Raw genomic sequence first — 19,165 nt, forward strand, 5'->3', positions numbered from 1 at the left:
AGTTATGAACCTGTGGGGAACACGTAAACCCTAGTTACTTTGATTAACTGATTAAAACCCAACTTTCAAACCCATTAAGTGTCTCTTTCAATTTCGCTAGTTATTTTTACTCATTAGGAAACACAAACCCCCTTTTTATGTTTTTACTTTCCAAGGAAGTCATCAACCGAATAATAGTAATAAACAAGTTGAAGTTAAATCTAGACTATTTTCCTCGTGGGAACGATCCCAACCTCACTAGTTGGGTTATTTACTTGACGCGACCGCTTTACTTTTTATTGGAGAAGTAAGTTTGAGCGTATCAATGGTCCTTGAGGAGGAACCCAACATGGGCAGGCAGACTACCAAACAGTCTGCGAGAGGCAAGATCCAAGGGGCTGCTGCGTAACGCGCATTGTAACACTTCAAAAATCCAAACGAGTCTTAAAGTATAACATAGGTGCCATGGGGTCTAAACAATGTTTTAAGACATATTTTAATGAATATAGGTAATTTAGGAATTTAAAGAACCAAAACGTCCATGACGTTCGGAAACTAGTTCTAAGGGGTACTACAGTGCCTTAGCCTATTTGACTAGCTTTTAGGAGTCGGAAATCCATGAAATTAGGTGGAAGGGTGTATAAAAAGTTTTAAAGATGATTCTGTTTGAAACGTCTGGGTACGACTCCCCAAGGATCAACCAAGAACCCTTGAGAGGACCCTAGCACGTAGGAGGCAACACTGCGTAGGCAGTGTGCAACCACAAAAAGCAGAAAATGGCTTGTGTGTGGATCGACGGGGCATCGATGCCAACCGTCGTCCCAAACTTAGACAAAATTTTGGAGGCCCTCATATTCATAGTCTCTTAACTCAGCAATGGTTGTGCAGCATGAAAGGGAAACCTGGCCGTCGATGGACCAACGACCTATGGGTCGAGGTCTCGTCGATAAACCTGCAACCTTCATTCATATTTTTTTAAAGTTGGTTTTATTAAATTATTTAGGGGGTTAGGTTGTTAATTAGGGGTTTAAGGGAATCTAAATTAAGTTAATTGAGCCCCAATATAAAGACCCCAACCCTCATTAATCTAAACACAACTTACAAAATAAACTCTCTTCCTTCTTCCTTCTTTCTCTCTCTATTGGAAGACACCATTGAAGTCAAGCTAGGGGGGAGGTTTTAGGGGATGGAAAGAAACGATTTCACCATTAAATCTTCATCAAAGGTTAAGGTATGGGATCTAATTCACCTTTGAGACTTCTTTCCTCAAAGGGCTCCTTCAAAGTATTTCAAAAAGTTGAGTTTTCATGCGGGTTTCATTCAATTACGAATTTGATGTTATGAAATGAGTTGTTTATGATTTATTTAGGATATAATAGATATATTAACATGTATTTTAACTTTATTAAGATAATTTGTGATGTTTTGGTCCAAATTGAAGAATATGATCCTTAACCCTTAACCCTAGGTTTGATCTTGATGTGAATTAGGTTGAGATTGATTCAATTGACTTGATTATTGGTTAAATCACTATTAGATGAAGTTTTTACACTAACCATGAACAAATTAGGGTGAATTTTAGTCTTTCATACTAGTTCTTGAGAAGTGATCTAGGTTATTAGAATTGACCTAAGTATCTTGTCTTAGGCTTTGAGTTAGTATTGAATTATGGTGTAGTGATTCTTCTAGCCTTATTATCATGTTGGTTATTGAATTATGTTGATGTGATTACCTATTTGGGTTGAGTTATGGGTTGATGGTAAGAACCGTATGATGAACTATAAAGGAGACTTGGTAAGTCTTGTTATCCCTATTCCTTACTTTAACTTGTGGTTATTTGTGATTAAGTCATGATGATTGTGTTGGAGTATGCCTTATTTAGGATTGATAGGGTGGTATGATGGTGAATTGAAATGTCTTGTTTATGGTTGTGAGGTTGATTAAGATGTAAATGTTATAAGGATGGTGATGTATACCAATGTGCCTTATTATGAAGTGATATGTAATGTGCTAACCTCACCTATATGAATTGAGATGAAAGGATTTATACTCATACAGTTTTTATTGAGCTATAGATGATGATGATTATACAAGGGGTAGACCCTATGACCTAAACTAAGTTATCATTTATAATGAGGACTTAAAGACATTCAATAAAGGGACTTAGGTTAGCACCGTGTGAACTTGACAATGGGAGGTGATGACTTCCCAAAGAGGAAGATTCACCCTATAGTTCTACATGTGATGTTGACTTCCCAAAGAGGAATACTCATCCAACAGATTCCCATGAGAGGAGGCCCATATTACCAATTGGTATGAAGTGGGATTATATTATCTCTTAGTTCTTGAACTATGTTGCCCCCATAGGAAGACTAGCTAGTTGATACACCTAGAAAGCTATGTTTATGTTTGGTTTTACTTTGGCCGGTATACCACCTTCCATCGGTGTAAGATTTTACAACACCGGATTCCGCACTTAGCTCTTGTGGTCTATGTCGGTTAAGTCAAGTGTTCCCTAAACTAAAATGAAGTAATGAAGAATAAACTAACAAGGGTGACTTGAGAGGTCTAACTTAGCCTAGGTAGGGGTATGGGACTCTACTTATGACTTTTACTAGTTGGCCTTGATGGAAGCTTTAGGAAGTTGATATTATTTATGTAGATGATAATGATGTATATGATGATAACATGTTGATGCTATAATATAAATGATATTATATGATGATGATTATCCTCTTGAACATGTAATTGGGTTGTACTATTAAAGTATGATGTTATGTATCCTCAAAGGTTATATTATGTGAAGTTGGACATTGGTTATGGTTTCTTGTTGAGGCTACTTGATTGAGTAAGGTTATGGGGCTTTGCTTGGTTATTGCACTTATTGACTTGATGAGGATTCATGAGTAGTTGTATTGCTTATTATTATATGGTTAACTCATATTCATGCTTGTGATGTTATTCCTTGATGATAGGGTTGTAGTAGATTATGGGTTCAAGTATGTTGGTATACATATTACTTGTTTGAGTTAGTAAGCATGTTTGATTGATTGGTATGACTTGCTTGACTATGCATGAGACTTTTAAAAGGGTAAAATGGCATTTTTTTTGACTCAATGTCCCTTTTTAGCATATTTGCTCTTATATGTGCATATGGTCTCATACTTAGTACAAGTGGCGTACTAACCCCGTTTCTTCCTTTTTCCCAAACATTTTAGGTTCCGATCGTTGAAGGCTTATTTGAGACGACTTGAAGAAGGCTTGTATATTCTCTATCATCCAAGTGGGTAGGTCCTCACTTTTTGAGGCGATGCAATATCTTGCTTATGGAGTTGCTTTGTCTTTCTAAGACTTATGTTCATTCTATTTTCATTTGAGTACAACTTGTAGAAGCCTATATGTCGCTTCTTTACATTTGATGTAGGGCTATGCCCAAATTGCTATGATCTTTTAGATGGTATGAGATGAGACAATCTTTTAGACTATTCTTCTATCTTTTATATATATGTGTGTGCAATAAAAGTAGAAGGCCATGTAACCTTCCTATACGAAGGGTCTATGTGCCTCGATACGTATATATATTATGTGTATGTAGAGGTCTATGTAAACCTCCAAGTATATGTAATGAAAAGTTTTAATTTTTCCGCATTTTCAAAGAGAACGATGACGCCGATTATGTCTAGGGGGTAAACCGGATGTGAGAAACTTGGTATCAGAGCATGTGGTTGAATATAATTCAGTTATGTATCTCTCTCTACCACATCTATGTAGGTTTGTATTCATAATTGTGAAGCGTGCCACACTTATGAATAGGAATCTATGTGATGCCTATGAATTCTCTCTTTCTTGAAAATCTTATATCGTGCCATTAGAGTATACTTATGGTGTGTTTTAGCATCTAATCCTATTGTTCTACTTATAGGAAGAATGAACACTCAAAGGAATGTGGCTCGAAGACTTGAAGAGGAAATTGCCAATGCGGGAGCTCCTCCCCGTGGCGAACAAGTTCCTCCATTTGAAGAAGATGCTAATATGGATCAAACTCCGGTCAATCCTCCACCATTGACGGATGAAGATATAACGGTTGCCCTCATTCAATTGTCTCAAGCTGCCATAGTTCAAGCCCAAACTATGACGGCCCAAGCCAACTATGAGCTTATACCCCGTCCCCATCAACAAGTCACTACTAAGGCTACCCGTCTAAGGGACTTCACTCGAATGAATCCTCCTACCTTCTACGGGTCTAAGGTTGATGAAGACTCCCTAGAATTCATCGATGAATTCTCTAAGATACTTTTATCTATGGGATTGTTCACAAGTGAGAAGGCTGAGTTGGCCACCTACCAACTCAAGGACGTGGCTCAAGCATGGTTTGTGCAATGGAGGGATAATAGACCATTGAGGGGTGGTCCGTTGACTTGGGAGATCTTTAAGAAGGCTTTTCTAGATTGGTTTTTTGTTAGGGAAATGAGGGAGGAAAAAGTGGTGTAGTTCATTAACCTTAGCCAAGGAGGAAGGAGTGTTCACGAATACTCTTTGGAATTCATTAAATTGTCCAAATATGCTCCTTCCTTGGTTTCCTATCCTAGATATCAAATGAGCCGTTTTGTGATGGGGGTGTCAGACGAATTACAAGAGGGTGTCATTCGACCATGCTACATGACAACATGCACATTTCCCGTCTTATGTGCATGCTAGAAGGGTTGAGGAGGTAAGGGCTAAGAGAAAGAGTAGAGATGCTAAGAGGGCAAGATCATTTGATGATGGTGCTATAAAGAATAGGCTTGAGATCTAAGACAAGCCTAGATTCAAGAAAAGGTTCTCTAATCAAATACCATCCAAATTTCCTAAGGCTCGTGATGATAAGGTGCCTAAGCGTAGAGACCAAAAGGGTAGGAGTGGGAACTCCCCAAATGAGAAGCCTACATGTGCCAAGTGTGGAAAGGGTCATCTTGGTGAGTGCTTGGTAGGAACGGGAAATTGCTTTGGTTGTGGCAAGAGTGGTCACAAGGTGAGAGATTGTCTAAATTTGAAGGGTCAAGAGAAGAGTACTCAAGCTCAAGCAATTGAATCTAGTGATGCTCCCAAGAATAATCGCTTCTATGCTCTCCGCTCTAGGGGTGAGCAAGAGACTTCTCCCGACGTGGTGACAGGTATGTTGAAAGACTTTACTATCGATGTGTATGCTTTACTTTATCCGGGTGCTACCTTGTCATTTGTTACACCTCTTGTAGCTAAAAAGTTTGACATTTTACTCGATATTTTGCATGAACCTTTTATAGTGTCTACACTGGTGGGTGAATCGGTTGTTGCAAAAAGGGTGTATAACAATTGTCCTATAATGTTGCCCAATAGAGTTTCTCATGTTGATCTAGTAGAACTAGATATGCTAGATTTTGATATTATATTGGGTATGGATTGGTTGCACGCATCTTTTGACTCTTTTGGTTGTAGGACAAGAGTGGTTAGATTTAATTTTCCAAATGAACCCATTGTTGAGTGGAAGGGGGAATTCTATTCCTAGAGGTCGTATTATATCTTGTCTAAAAGCATGCAAAATGATCTCAAAGGGTTGTCTATATCACATAGTAAGGGTCCAAGATTTTGACTCCGAAATTCCTCCCATTGAGTCGGTCCCCGTAGTGAGTGAATTTCCAGAGGTCTTTCCTAATGAACTTCCCGGTATTCCTCCCGAATGGGAAATTGATTTTGGTATCAATTTGCTACCGGAAACGAATCCCATTTCATTTCCTTCTTATTGGATGGCTTCGGCCGAATAGAAGGAGTTGGAGGCTCAACTCAAGGATTTACTAGACAAGGGCTTTATAAGGCCTAGTATTTCTCCGTGGGGTGCTTTGGTGTTGTTTGTAAAGAAGGAGGAGGGGTCCTTGAGAAACTCAACAAGGTCACCATTAAGAATAAGTATCCTCTCCCTCGGATTGATGACTTGTTTGATCTACTCCAAAGAGCGAGCTACTTTTCAAAAATTGACTTGAGGTCGGGGTATCACTAGCTTAGGATAAGAGGTGAGGATGTACCAAAGACGGCCTTTCGAACTAGGTATGGGCAATATGAGTTCTTGGTAATGTCTTGCGGTCTCACTAATGCTCCGACGGCGTTTATAGACCTAATAAATATGGTGTATTGAAGTTACCTAAATTCATTTGTCATTGGCTTCATTGATGATATATCGATATATTCGAAGAATGAGAATGATCATATGGGTCATTTGAGGGTAGTATTGCAAACCCTTAAGGAACATCAATTGTTTGCCAAATATAGGAAGTGTTAGTTTTTGTTGAGGTCGGTGGCATTTCTTGGGCATATCATCTCTAGTGAAGGAGTTGAGGTAGACCCAAGGAAAACAGAGGCGGTGAGAAATTGGCCTAGACCATTGACTCCAACCAAAATTAGGAGTTTCTTGGGTCTAGCGGGTTATTATCGGAGGTTCGTGGATCGTTTTGTGTCCATTGCATCTCCCTTGACTACTTTGACCCAAAAGTGTAAGAAATTTGAGTGGTCGGAGGCATATGAGAAAAGCTTCAAATTGTTGAAAGATAGGCTTACTTCTGCTCTGGTGTTGACCTTACCAGAGGGTACAAAGGGGTTTGTTGTGTATTGTGATGCATCCCGTGTGGGTTTAGGGTGTGTGCATATGCAACATGGGAAGGTGATAGACTATACTTCTAGGCAAATTAAGGTACATGAGAGAAACTATCCCACTCATTTCCTTGAGTTAGCGACCGTGGTGTTTACTCTAAAAATATAGAGGCATTACTTGTACGGTGTACATGTTGATGTCTTTACCGACCATAAGAGTCTCCAATATGTGTTTACCCAAAAGGAGTTGAATCTTTAGCAAAGAAGGTGGTTAGAGTTGTTGAAAGATTACGATATGAGTGTCCTCTATCACCCCGACAAGGCTAATGTGGTTGCGGATTCCCTAAGTCGTATGAATATGGGTAGTGTGTTGAGGTAACAAGGGAGATTGTGTGTTCCCGATGTAGATGGGTTGAGGGACCGGATCCTTAATGAAGGCCATGGGTCCCGCTACTCCATTTATCCTGGTTCGACGAAAATGTACCATGACTTAAGGGAGATATATTCGTGGAAAGGTTTTAAGAAGGACATAGCGGAGTTTGTTGCTAAGTGTACAAATTGCCAATAAGTAAAAGCCGAACATCAAACTCCAGGTGGCTTACTATAAGAGGTTCAAATTCCTAATTGGAAGTGGGAAGACATCAATATGGACTTTGTTGTGGGTTTACCCCGTACTCAAAAGTCATATGACTCTATATGGGTGGTTGTGGATAGGTTGACTAAGTCCGCTTGCTTTATTCCCGTCAAGTCTACTTATTCGGCGGAAGATTATGCTAGGATCTTCATAGATGAGATTGTGTGTCTCCATGGGATTCCGTTATCCATCATATCAGATCGGGGTGCACAATTCACATCTAGGTTTTGGAGGTCATTTCAAGAAGGTTTGGGTACTAAGGTGAAGTTGAGTACTGCTTTTCATCCCCAAACGAATGGTCAAGTGGAATGCACTACTCAAACCCTCGAGGATATGCTTAGGGCTTGCATTATTGATTTTAAAGGGAATTGGGATAAACATTTGCCTTTGGTGGAGTTTGCTTATAATAATAGCTTTCATTCATCCATCTCCATGGCTCCCTATGAAGCTTTGTATGGTAGGAGGTGTAGGTCTCCTATAGGATGGTTTGAAGAGGGTAAGTCTTCGCTTCTTGGTCCCGATTTGATATATAAGACTTTAGAGAAAGTTCATATCATAAGGAACTGGTTGAAAACGGCCTATAGTCGGCAAAAGTCTTATGCCGATCATAAGAGATGGGATTTGAAGTTTGAAGAAGGTGATAAGGTGTATTTGAAAATTTCACCAATGAAAGGGGTGGTTAGATTTGGCAAGAAGGGGAAGTTGAGTGATCGTTATGTGGGTCCCTATGAAATCTTGAAAAGAGTTGGTAAGGTTGCTTTGAATTGAAACTTCCTAGTGAATTGACTTTGGTTCATCCGGTTTTCCATGTATCTATGTCGAAAAAGAGTATTGGTGATCCCGAGTCTATCCTTCCTATTGAGGGTCTTGGTTTCAAGGATAACCTCTTTTATGAGGAAGTTCCGATTCAAATTCTTGATAGGCAAGTCAAGAAATTAAGGAATAAAGAGGTATTTTCCGTGAAGGTGTTATGGAAGAATCACCTAGTTGTGGGTGCAACATGGGAGGCCAAGTCCGGCATGAAGTCGCGTTACCCTCATCTCTTTGATAACTAAGGTTAGTCATTCTTTTTAATAATATAAATATGACTAGAAATTGAAGTTTCATAATTTTTGGTGAAGTTTTTGCAAAAATGTGCATTTTTGGGTTGCATTACAGTGAATTACAGTAAGTTGATGCTTAAACTTGAAATTTTGCCTTTTTGGTTTGTTTGAGTTATGTTGTGTATTTTGACATGGTGAGTCTTAGTGAAAAGTTGTGTAACCTATTGATAAAGTTGAACTTTGTGCTAATTGACTCATGTAATGTATGTTGAGCTCATGTGTGTTGTGAGAAGGAAATGCCTCATGATGAAGTGTTTGAGCCTTATGTGTGGTAATTAGAGTTTTGAAATTGCCTTGTGTGATATGATTTATGTTGATTTGATATTGTTGATTTGTTGGTCTGCTAGTCTTGAGTCTATTTCTTCCTTCAATAGAATTTAGTGTCATTCGGGATGAATGTTCTTAAGGGGGGGAATAATATAACAGTTCGAAAATCCAAGACGAGTCTTAAAGCCTAATATAGGTGCAATGGGTCTAAACACTGTTTTAAGACCTATTTTAATGAATATAAATAATCAGTTAGGAAATTTAGGAACCAAAACGTCCAAGAACGTCGATGGCATTCGGAAACTAGTTTAAGGGGTACTAGCGTGCCTTAGCCTCTTTGACTAGCTTTTAGGTGTCGGAAAAATATGAAATTAGGTGGATGGGTGTATAACAAGAGCTAAAGATGATTCATGTTCGAAACGTCCGGGTATGACTCCCCAAGGACCAACCAAGGGCCCTTGAGGAGGACCCTAGCACGTAGGAGGCAACACTGCCTAGGCAGTGTGCAACCACGAAAGGCAGAAGACGGCTCGTGTGTGGATCGACGGGGCGTCGATGCGGACAATCATCCCACACTTAGACAAAATGTTGGAGGCCCTCAGATGCATAGTGTGTGAACTCAGTGATGGTTGTGCAGCATAGAAGGGAGGCCTGGCCGTCGATGGACCAACGACCCATTGGTCGAGGTCTCGTCGATGGGCCTGCAACCTATCTGCATATTTTTTAAAGTTGGTTTTATTTAATTAGTTAGGGGGGTTAGGTGGTTAACTGGGGTTTAATGGAATCTAAATTAAGTTAATTAAGCCCCCATATAAAGACCCTAACCCTCATTAATCTAAACACAACTCACAAAATAAACTCTCTTCCTTCTCTCTTCTTTCTCCCTCTATTGGAAGAAACCATTGAAGACAAGATAGGGGGAGGTGGTGGGGGATGTAAAGGGACGATTTCACTATCAAATCTTCATGAAGCGTTAAGGTATGGGATCTAATTCACCTCTGATACTTATTTCCTCAAAGGACTCCTTCAAAGTATTTCCAAAAGTTGAGTTTTCAAGTGGGTTTCATTCAATTACGAATTTGATGTTATGAAATGAGTTGTTTATGATTTATTTAGGATATAATGGATAGATTAACATGTATTTTGACTTTATTAAGATAATTTGTGATGTTTTGGTCCAAATTGAAGAATATGATCCTTAACCCTTAACCCTATGTTTGATCTTGATGTGAGTTAGGTTGAAATTGATTCAATTGACTTGATTATTGGTTAAATCACTATTAGATGATGTTTTTACACTAACCATGAACAAATTAGGGTGAATTTTAGTCTTTTATACTAGTTCTTGAGAAGTGATCTTGGTTATGAGAATTGACCTAAGTATCTTGTCTTAAGCTTTGAGTTAGTATTGAATTATGGTGTAGTGATTCTTCTAGCCTTATTATCATGTTGGTTATTGAATTATGTTGATGTGATTACCTAGTTGGGTTGAGTTATGGGTTTATGGTAAGACCCTTATGATTAACTATGAAGGAGACTTGGTAAGTCTTGTAATCCCTATTCCTTACTTCAACTTGTGGTTAATTGTGATTAAGTCATGATGATTGTGTCGGAGTATGCCGTATTTAGGATTTATAGGGTGGTATGATGTTGAATTGAAATGTCTTGATTATGGTTGTGAGGTTTATTAAGATGTAAATGTTATAAGGATGGTGATGTATACCAATGTGCCTTATTATGAAGTGATATGTAATGTGTTAACCTTACTTACATCAATTGCGATGAAAGGATTTATACTCATACAATTCTTTTTAAGCTATTGATGATGATGATTATACAAGTGGTAGACCCTATGACCTAAACTAAGTAATGATTGATAATAAGGACTTAAAGACATTCCAATAAAGGGACTTAGCTTAGGCCCGAGTGAATTTGACAAAGGGAGGTGATGACTTCCCAAAGAGCAAGATTCACCCTATAGTTCTACATGTGATGTTGACTTCCGAAAAAGGAATACTCATCAAATAGATTCCCATGAGAGGAGGCCCCAATTACCTAGTGGTATGAAAAAGGAATATACTATCTCTTAGTTCTTGAACTATGTTGCCCATACATGAACACTAGCTAGTGGATCCACCTAGAAAGCTACGTTTATGTTTGGTTTTACTTTGGCCGCTAGACCACCTTTCATCGGTGTAAGGTTTTACAACACCGGATTCCACACTTAGCACTTGTGGTCTACGTCGGTTAAGGCAAGTGTTCCCTAAACTAAAATGAAGTAATGAAGTATAAACTAACTAGGGTTACTTGAGAGGTTTAACTTAGCCTTGGTAGGGGTGTGAGACTCTACTTATGCCTTACACTAGTTGTCCTTGATGGAAGCATTAGGAAGTTTATATTATGTATGTATATGATAATGATGTATATTATGATAACATGTTTATTCAATAATATAAATGATATTATATGATGATGATTATCCTCTTGAACATGTAATTGGGTTGTACTGTTAAAGTATGATGTTATGTATCCTTAAAGGTTATATTATGTGAAGTTGGACATTGGTTATGGTTTGTTGTTGAGGCTACTTGATTGAGTAAGGTTATGGGAATTTTCTTAATCATTGCACTTGTTGCCTTGATGAGGATTCATGAATAGTTATCTTGCTTATTACGATATGGTTAACTTTTATTCATGCTTGTGATGTTATTCCTTACTGATAGGGTTGTAGTAGATTATGGGTTCAAGTATGTTGGTATACATATTTCTTGTTTGAGTTAGTAAGGATGTTTGGTTGATTGGTATGGCTTGCTTGATTATGCATGAGACTTTTAAAAGGGTAAAATGGCATGTTTTGACTAAATGTCCCTTTTTAGCATATTTTGCTCTTATATGTGCATATGGTCTCATACTTAGCACAAGTGGCGTATTAACCCCATTTTCTTCCTTTTTCCCGAACTTTTTAGGTTCCGATCGTTGAAGGCTCATTCAGACGACTTGAAGAGGCTTGGATATTCTCTATTATCCAAGTGGGTAGGTCCTCACTTTTCGAGGGCGATGCTAATATCTTGCTTATGGAGTTGATTTGTCTTTCTAAGACTCTTATGTTCGTTCAATTTTCATTTGAGTACAACTTGTATAAGCCTATATGTGTCTTATTTAAATTTGATGAAGGGCTATGCCCAAATTTCTATGATCGTTTAGATGGTATGAGATGAGACAATCTTTGAGACTATTCTTCTATCTTATATATATGTGTGTGCCATAAAAGTATAAGGCTATGTAATCTTCCTATACGAAGGGTCTATGTATACTCGATACATATATATATTATGTGTATGTAGAGGTCTATGTAACCTCCAAGTAGATGTAATGAAAAGTTTTAATTATTCCGTATTTTCAACCAATGAATGTAATGACATGAGACTAAGAGGTTAGTCTTAGTCCTCACAAAGGAGGACGACACCGGTTACGTCTAAGGGGTAAACCCAGATGTGACACGCGTCCCACACAAAGTTCACTACCTCAAGAATAGGGAGGAAGCCTCACGACGCGGTGTTGTCACGAGACTCACTGCCACGACCCAAAATTTAGAAAAAATAATAGGAATTGTCCCCGCGAGATGCAACCACTTCATAGATTCGTAAAAGTCATATTTTTGGTGTTTTGACTACACAAATAATCCCATTTAAGTGAAGGGTCTCTAGGGTATTTTATGGGGCGAGTATATATTGATTTTAGGTCAGTTTTAGACCACTTTTACACATTTCAAATCAGATGAAATGAATTTCTCTCATATCTCTCAAGAACACTCTCTTTTTCAAACTCCATTGAAGAACAAGAAAAACTTAAGGAACAAGATGAAGACTTTAAGATTTCAATTCATTTTTTATGGATTATTCGTCAATAAGGTATGAGTTTTTCACTCTTGGGATTCCTTTCCCTAAGAGGTCCTTTCAAATATGCTTTTGAAGAATTCAACTCCTAGGGTTTTTACTCTACAAAACGGGTTTTCTTCCTAACTCTAGATTTATGATTTTTGATGAAGTATATTGATTTTCTAGGGTTAACTAAGTATGTATTGTTGGGTATTTGACTTGGAATGTTTGATTTTCGTGTGAAGAATGATTCTTATATAAATGATGGTTTTGATTCAGTTATATCTATTGCTTGATAATATGAAAACGTTTGGATTGGAACTATGGTTTTAATGAACTTCTTATTGACCCTTTCCCTTATCCCAAATTACGAATTGGTCTTGTCTATGAGTTGAAGAGTTAGTATTGATTATGTTATTGTGTATTTCACTATGTTATTGGATGATTTGTTGTATATTGAACATAAGTTCTTGATAAAGGTTCTTGGAAGCAAGAGGTAAGTCTTCTAAAGTCATGATTACTCTATGATGCTTATGTTAGCCTATATATGATGTTACAATGCTATTGAAGTATTATGATGGTTCTATGTATATATGTTGGTCTATAATATGTTAAATGTGAGATCATGATAAGGATATGATAATGCAAGTTTATGATGTTCTCTTGTATGCGTTACACAAGATGATTATGATATGTTAATCTCACAAATGAAGGGTTGTGATGAAAGGAAATTCTAATCTAAACCTGAAGAGTTTATGATCATGTTTATACAAGGAGTTAATCTCGTATGATTTATGATAAGATTTATGAATAAATGATGACTTAAAGGTTATTCACAAAGGGAATTTAGCTTAGTACTGATGGATTAGATATGAGAGGTGTCCCTTCCCTAGTTGGAAGTTAGGTTCATAATAACTCTCATGAGATAGAGGATTCCATGTTATGTTGAACTATGGGTCTCTAATATATATCCTAGTTGTTGAAATATGTTGCCCCCATAGGATACTAGCTAGTGGATCCACCTAGAAAGCTATGTTATGTTTGTGTCTACTTTGGCCGGTAAACCACCTTTTTCGGAGTGGAATTTCATGACAACGGATTCCATGTTTAGCTCACATGGTCTAATGTCAGTTAAGGAGATTGTTCCCTCAAGAAAAAAAAGAAAGATAAGAAAATGGACATTGACTAGGGTGACTTGAGGAGTCTACTTAGTATAGGCAGGAGTATGGGACTTTACCTAGACATTGCATAAGTTGACTCTAAGGGAAGACCTAGGAGATTGTATTTATGTGATATGACAACATGGAAGGTATAATGCTTATGATACATGATGTTACTCTTATATGATGTTGGTTATGTTGATGAACATGTTATTGGTCTATATTTCTATATGAGGTGATGACTGCTTATGTTACAAGTTGTATGAAGCAAAGCTTTACCTATGGTCTCCTATCTTGTTTACTTGGTTATGTGGGGTTATGGGGCTTCACATGATCATTGCACTTGTAGGCTTGGGATGAGATCATTGGTAAGTGATTTGCATGTTAAGTTGATATGCACTATTGAACATGAAATGTTAATATAACCTTATGATATTATGTCTTTGATTATGACCATGCTTTATGTTGATTGTGATCCTTATCTAGTATATGCTCTATTGTGTGTGCACTAAAGGTTTTCAAATGACTTAGCATGATTTCTAAGAAATGATCCTTTTTCATGCATGTCCTTAAATGTTTATGTGCATATACCCATTCTTAGTACATGTGGTGTACTAACCCCTTAATTTACTTTACTACAAATGTAGGGTCCGACCATTGAAGGTTAACAAGGTCGATTGAAGAAGCCTCATGTTCGGAGATGCTATCTTTTTGTTATTCTAGCTTATGAAGACTGTTGACACCAAATTTCGGTCTGATAGTTTTAAAACTAATACATTTTGAGTATGTTATTTTCAATAATTCAAAATACATGTTTTTGTCATTTTAATGAAATTTGTTCATAATCATCCTTTTCCTGGAAGTATTAAGATTGTTATCGGTTGTTATGTTTATATTATTTTGTCACAGCCAGACGTTCAAATATTTCTTTATTTTTTATATTCTGTTAAATTACTTTTGATACATGTCATTAGTTACGTTTGTTATATTTTTCATATTAATTTTATCTGTTACATTTGTTATTATTTATTTTGATATTCTGCATAGTCCAAATATTTATACACAGATGTTTATCAACCATCGATTTTTTGGGCCACAATTTCAAGCCCATAACTTGGGCTCATTGTATTACAATTCTTATTTAAAGAAATTTGGTCCATTAGGTTAAAGGGGGTGGATAAAAATATTTCGGATAAAATTTAATATTTTTCAAATTTTTGAAGGGTCTTCTTTACTATTCACTAGTTTTCCGGCAGCCACCACACCGGAGTCTGGCAACCTCAAAAACCCATTTTTATTCTAGTCTCTTCACAATACAGACAGAAAACACCATAAACGAGCACAACAATTCAACGCTTCCCCCATTTTCTTTCTTTTCCATTTCTGACTAGCAGCTCACGGTGCAAAACCACCGCTCACGCCACCAGTGCTTAGCCCAAAGCAGCCTAAACCTAACCACGTTCAGCTCCAACAGCGAGCTTCGCCAGACCCCAACACATTTACCCTTCTTCTTCTTTTCTCCGACAACCAGCAAACCACTCCCTCTCTTCTCTTCAACCACCAAACTACCTCCTCTAAACCCACCATAAAGAATAAAAATGAAAACCCCACCACCAACCGAAACCACTAAGAAAGCCACTTGCTCCTCCATTTTCCTACCAACAACAACCATCGAGACCAGACCTCCTTCTCCCTTTCCCCCTCTACGAGTTTGTTTCTTTTTTGAAAGCGTTAGATCCCTAATTTCCGGTGTAAACGGTGAGCCGACGAGCTCCCGTGTCAGTTGGACTTCACATACGAGCTTCATTTCCGTTAAACTCCGACAATCAGGCGCTACTGTGGCCTCCTCTTTTTGCCTGTTTTGGTATATAATTCTTTACTATAACTAATTTGTGGATTAGTGTGATTTAATTTGTGGATAAAAGTATATATAAATGTTTGCTTAAGGCGTGCTGGGCTGATATAATATTTGTTTTTTCTTATGGCTTAGTTTTTGTTATTTGTGAAGATAAATTTTGTTATTGTTTGCTATTTAGGGAAAAATCCTTTCTATTTTAATTGTATTAAAAATTTTTATCCACTTCACTATTATATTATTTTGATGTGTTTGGCTTCTAGTGTTATTTTATTGTTATTTATTATTGATTATTTTTTTTAAATTTTGTTTTTGAGATTAGTTATGTTCATTTTTCTAATTATCAGTTGCTAGTGTTAGTTATTTCTATTTTATTTTTTTTCTCATTATTATTATTATTAAATTTATTCTTAGTTTAGTATTCTTCACTTTACTAGTCAACAAGTCATATTGACATGTGGCTACTTTTATTGTTTTCTATTTCTTTAGTCTTTTTATTTTGTTCGTTTATTATGCTACCACTTTATTAGTTAGCCACTGGTTTATTAATCCATTGAGGATCTTAGGTCGGTTTTGATATTATTGTTGTCATTATCTTAGAAATATATTTCTCTTTTGTGTTTCCTTTCATACTTTTAATGTCATCGTTTCAGTTCATTATTTTAGCGCTATGTGTAGATAAATCTTACCATTTGTTGTCATCTTTACTTGATAGATGCTAAGTTAAAATTGGCCAATGTTAAAATCTCTCCGTCGATTTTGGAGGTCTCCCCAATGTTAAAAGACGGAAATTTATTTAGTAAGTTCATATATTTTGTTTGTTGAAATAGGTCGATGAAGAAATTACCGTCGATTTTCAAGACCTCCCATGTTAATAAGACGAGTTTTTATTTTTAAGTTATTATTTTATATATTCAATTTTATTTATATTTATTTATTACTAATACTTTTACTAAGTGTGTTTACGACAACTCAAGACTTGCTTCCTTGAAGCTATTCGAAAGGAGTTCGAATTATATTTTTCAATTTATAATTTTGTTTGTATCGATGTTAGGCAAATCTTAGGCCGATATTGTTTTTGTATGTGTATATTGCATGTTTATTATATTTGTACATTATTTTATTATCCTCCTCAATTTGAAAAATGAACCCAGTCAGGAACCACAATTGTGGAATAAAAAGGGAACCCCTTCCCTTTGAAATAATTTGAACCCCTTACCTAGAATCAAATTGGTTTCGTAGATTATCTGTTAAATTAATTTATCAATTGGTTTCCTAGTTTTCCTAAAAATTAGGTGCCGACTCCCTTTTCCCTTTAACCCTCTTTTAATTTTTTTTAAAACTAGTTCTTTTTAATTGAGTCACCGCGACGTTGCTCCCATTCAAAGGATGTCAACAGAATGACGACTCTGCTTGGGATGAAAAGGTTCTAACCATTATGAGTTCATTTTTTCAAATTTTAGGAGGTTGTTCTTTTATTGTTTTATTCATTATATCTTGTATATTTTATTAATTATTTGCATATTGTGCTCATTATTTACTGTATATTGTCATTGCATGCACAACATATATTCCGTCAAACGACATCTAATTTTGCTTTTTGACTTAAAGGACGATTATGCGGGTTCGCAATCGTTCGTTAACCAAACTTTTCTCGGGGCACCCTTACGAATGTAGTTGGCTACTGGATAGTCAACGATCGTTAAATGTCTCAATCCAAGTAGTCCGCTTGGGTCACCTATCCACAATAAACAAAGTCACTCCTAGTCATCTAGTGTAGAGCGAAGTCAAAACCTCATATTAAGCATTACACGAACTCGAGGCACATTAGTATAAGACATGTATTCATTTTTTGTATGTTATGTGATATACTTGTTACACGTGAATATGTTGTATGATAGTCCATTATTTTAAAATCACTCTTGCTAACCTAGTTTTTAGAATATTCATAATTCAAGTCCAGTTTTTATTCAAGTTATAATTTGTTGGAACTACGTTTGACCTAATTTCTTCTTCAACGGGATACGTAGGTGCCATAAGGGCTCGGTCATCTTCCCTGCAATCTTTCCAAAATTTAAAAACGGAAAGTGGTGCAAATTTTTTTGACGAGGTCTCCAAAAATTTTACAAAGGAGATAGTACAATATTAAATACCGGAGGTTGTTGAAGCTGAAACAGGGGCAAATTTTCAAGGAATGACCTCAAAAATTTTACAAAGTTTGTACGCAGACTCCAGAATTTATGAGGCTTCACTCTGAGTTGGTTTGTATATTTTGCATTAATTTTTTGTACATGATGTCACATTCATTGTATATCTTTGATTTTTATTATATTCTATTGAAAATATTGTTTTAGTTGACATTTTTTGAGTTGGGTTGTCCTCTCTCCAATGTGACTCATTCATGTTTTTTACTTTTGCTATTTTTTCTTTAATTAATAAAAAATATTTTTTTGTTAAGTTTGGGTTGTCTGCCCTTCAACGTGACTCATTAATTTATTATTTTATTTTTCGTTACTTTGTTTAAATTTTGATGGTCCGCCCTTCAATGTGATCCACTGATTTCTTTATTCTTGTTAATTTATTCTTAAAATATTAAAAATATTTTTTGTTAAATTTTGGTTGTCCGCTTTTCAATGTGGCTCAATAGTTTTTCATTCTCTTTATTTTCCTATCAAAAATGTGTTTGTTCAAATATAGATTTTATGTCATATCTGAACGAACTACGCAAACTTGATTCTCATTATTGAGATACGTATGCAGCTCTTTGAGGGTTCAGTATTCTTCATTTAAAGATTCTTTATTTTTATTTTTTTTCATTTCATTCTAAAATATTATGTTAGTCTTTACTTTGTTGGTGCCAACACAGTTCAAGTGCGCATGTGAAAAATAATTTGTACAATAAAGAAGATTGACTTCTTGTTAAACCATAGATTCTTTTTGGTATCTCTCATTCATACTTTTGTTACACTCTTAAATGTTCTCTTGTATATATTCAAGATTAGAACAAAATCAGATTCATTGTTTCATGTGCATTGTGTGGTGAGCTTTGAATTAAATTCAATTGTTTTGCATTGTTGATCTAGAACTTGGCCTAAATGTTACTGAGACGAAATTTTGATTAATGTTTGATTTGAAAAATGATTGTAGGCCTCCTTTGACCCATTTGAGCCTTTCAAACTCTACCAAATGACATAAAGCCTTTGTTTGTCCCACTTTGAGCCTTAAGTCTTTTATTTGGACAACCACATGTTAGCCTATATCTTTTCTGAGTGCTTACACGCACTACTCTCTTTTGGTCAAACTTTCTTGAGCGCACTGAAGACGTGCAAGTTATAAAAGAAGATTCAAAGTTCAAATTTGTCAAAGACAAAAGTTAACAAAGTCCGTGAAGGTCAAGAAAACAAAAATGACTTCAAAAGAAATAAAAAAATTCAAAGTTCCCCACAAGTTCAAGCAAGCAAAATTTCAAGAAAAGAAGAAAAACACTCCAAACAAAAAGGAGAAAATTCAAAAGGGGAAAAACTCAGACAAACAAAGTTTCAAAGAAGTCAAAAGTGCAAAAGGAAGGGACAACAAAGAGAATCATACGCCAAAAGTGTAACAAATGTTGAAAGCATCTATTTAGTGCAATGCTCAAGAAGGGAATAAATCAATTTTATCCCAAATGACTATCCTACCCGTCCCTAAGC

The 19,165-nt window shown here is 36.3% G+C and overlaps 1 long non-coding RNA gene across 1 annotated transcript; it reads left to right on the forward strand.

Moving 5' to 3' along the window:
• Positions 1–14,796: 14,796 nt before the first annotated feature.
• LOC114078312 lies at positions 14,797–17,834 on the forward strand. The gene is made up of 2 exons (XR_003579923.1): positions 14,797–15,485; positions 17,507–17,834. It is a non-coding gene; the product is annotated as an uncharacterized LOC114078312 (long non-coding RNA).
• Positions 17,835–19,165: the final 1,331 nt, after the last annotated feature.

The sequence above is a fragment of the Solanum pennellii genome, chromosome 8, assembly GCF_001406875.1.
Source record: "Solanum pennellii chromosome 8, SPENNV200".
NCBI lineage: Eukaryota > Viridiplantae > Streptophyta > Magnoliopsida > Solanales > Solanaceae > Solanum > Solanum pennellii.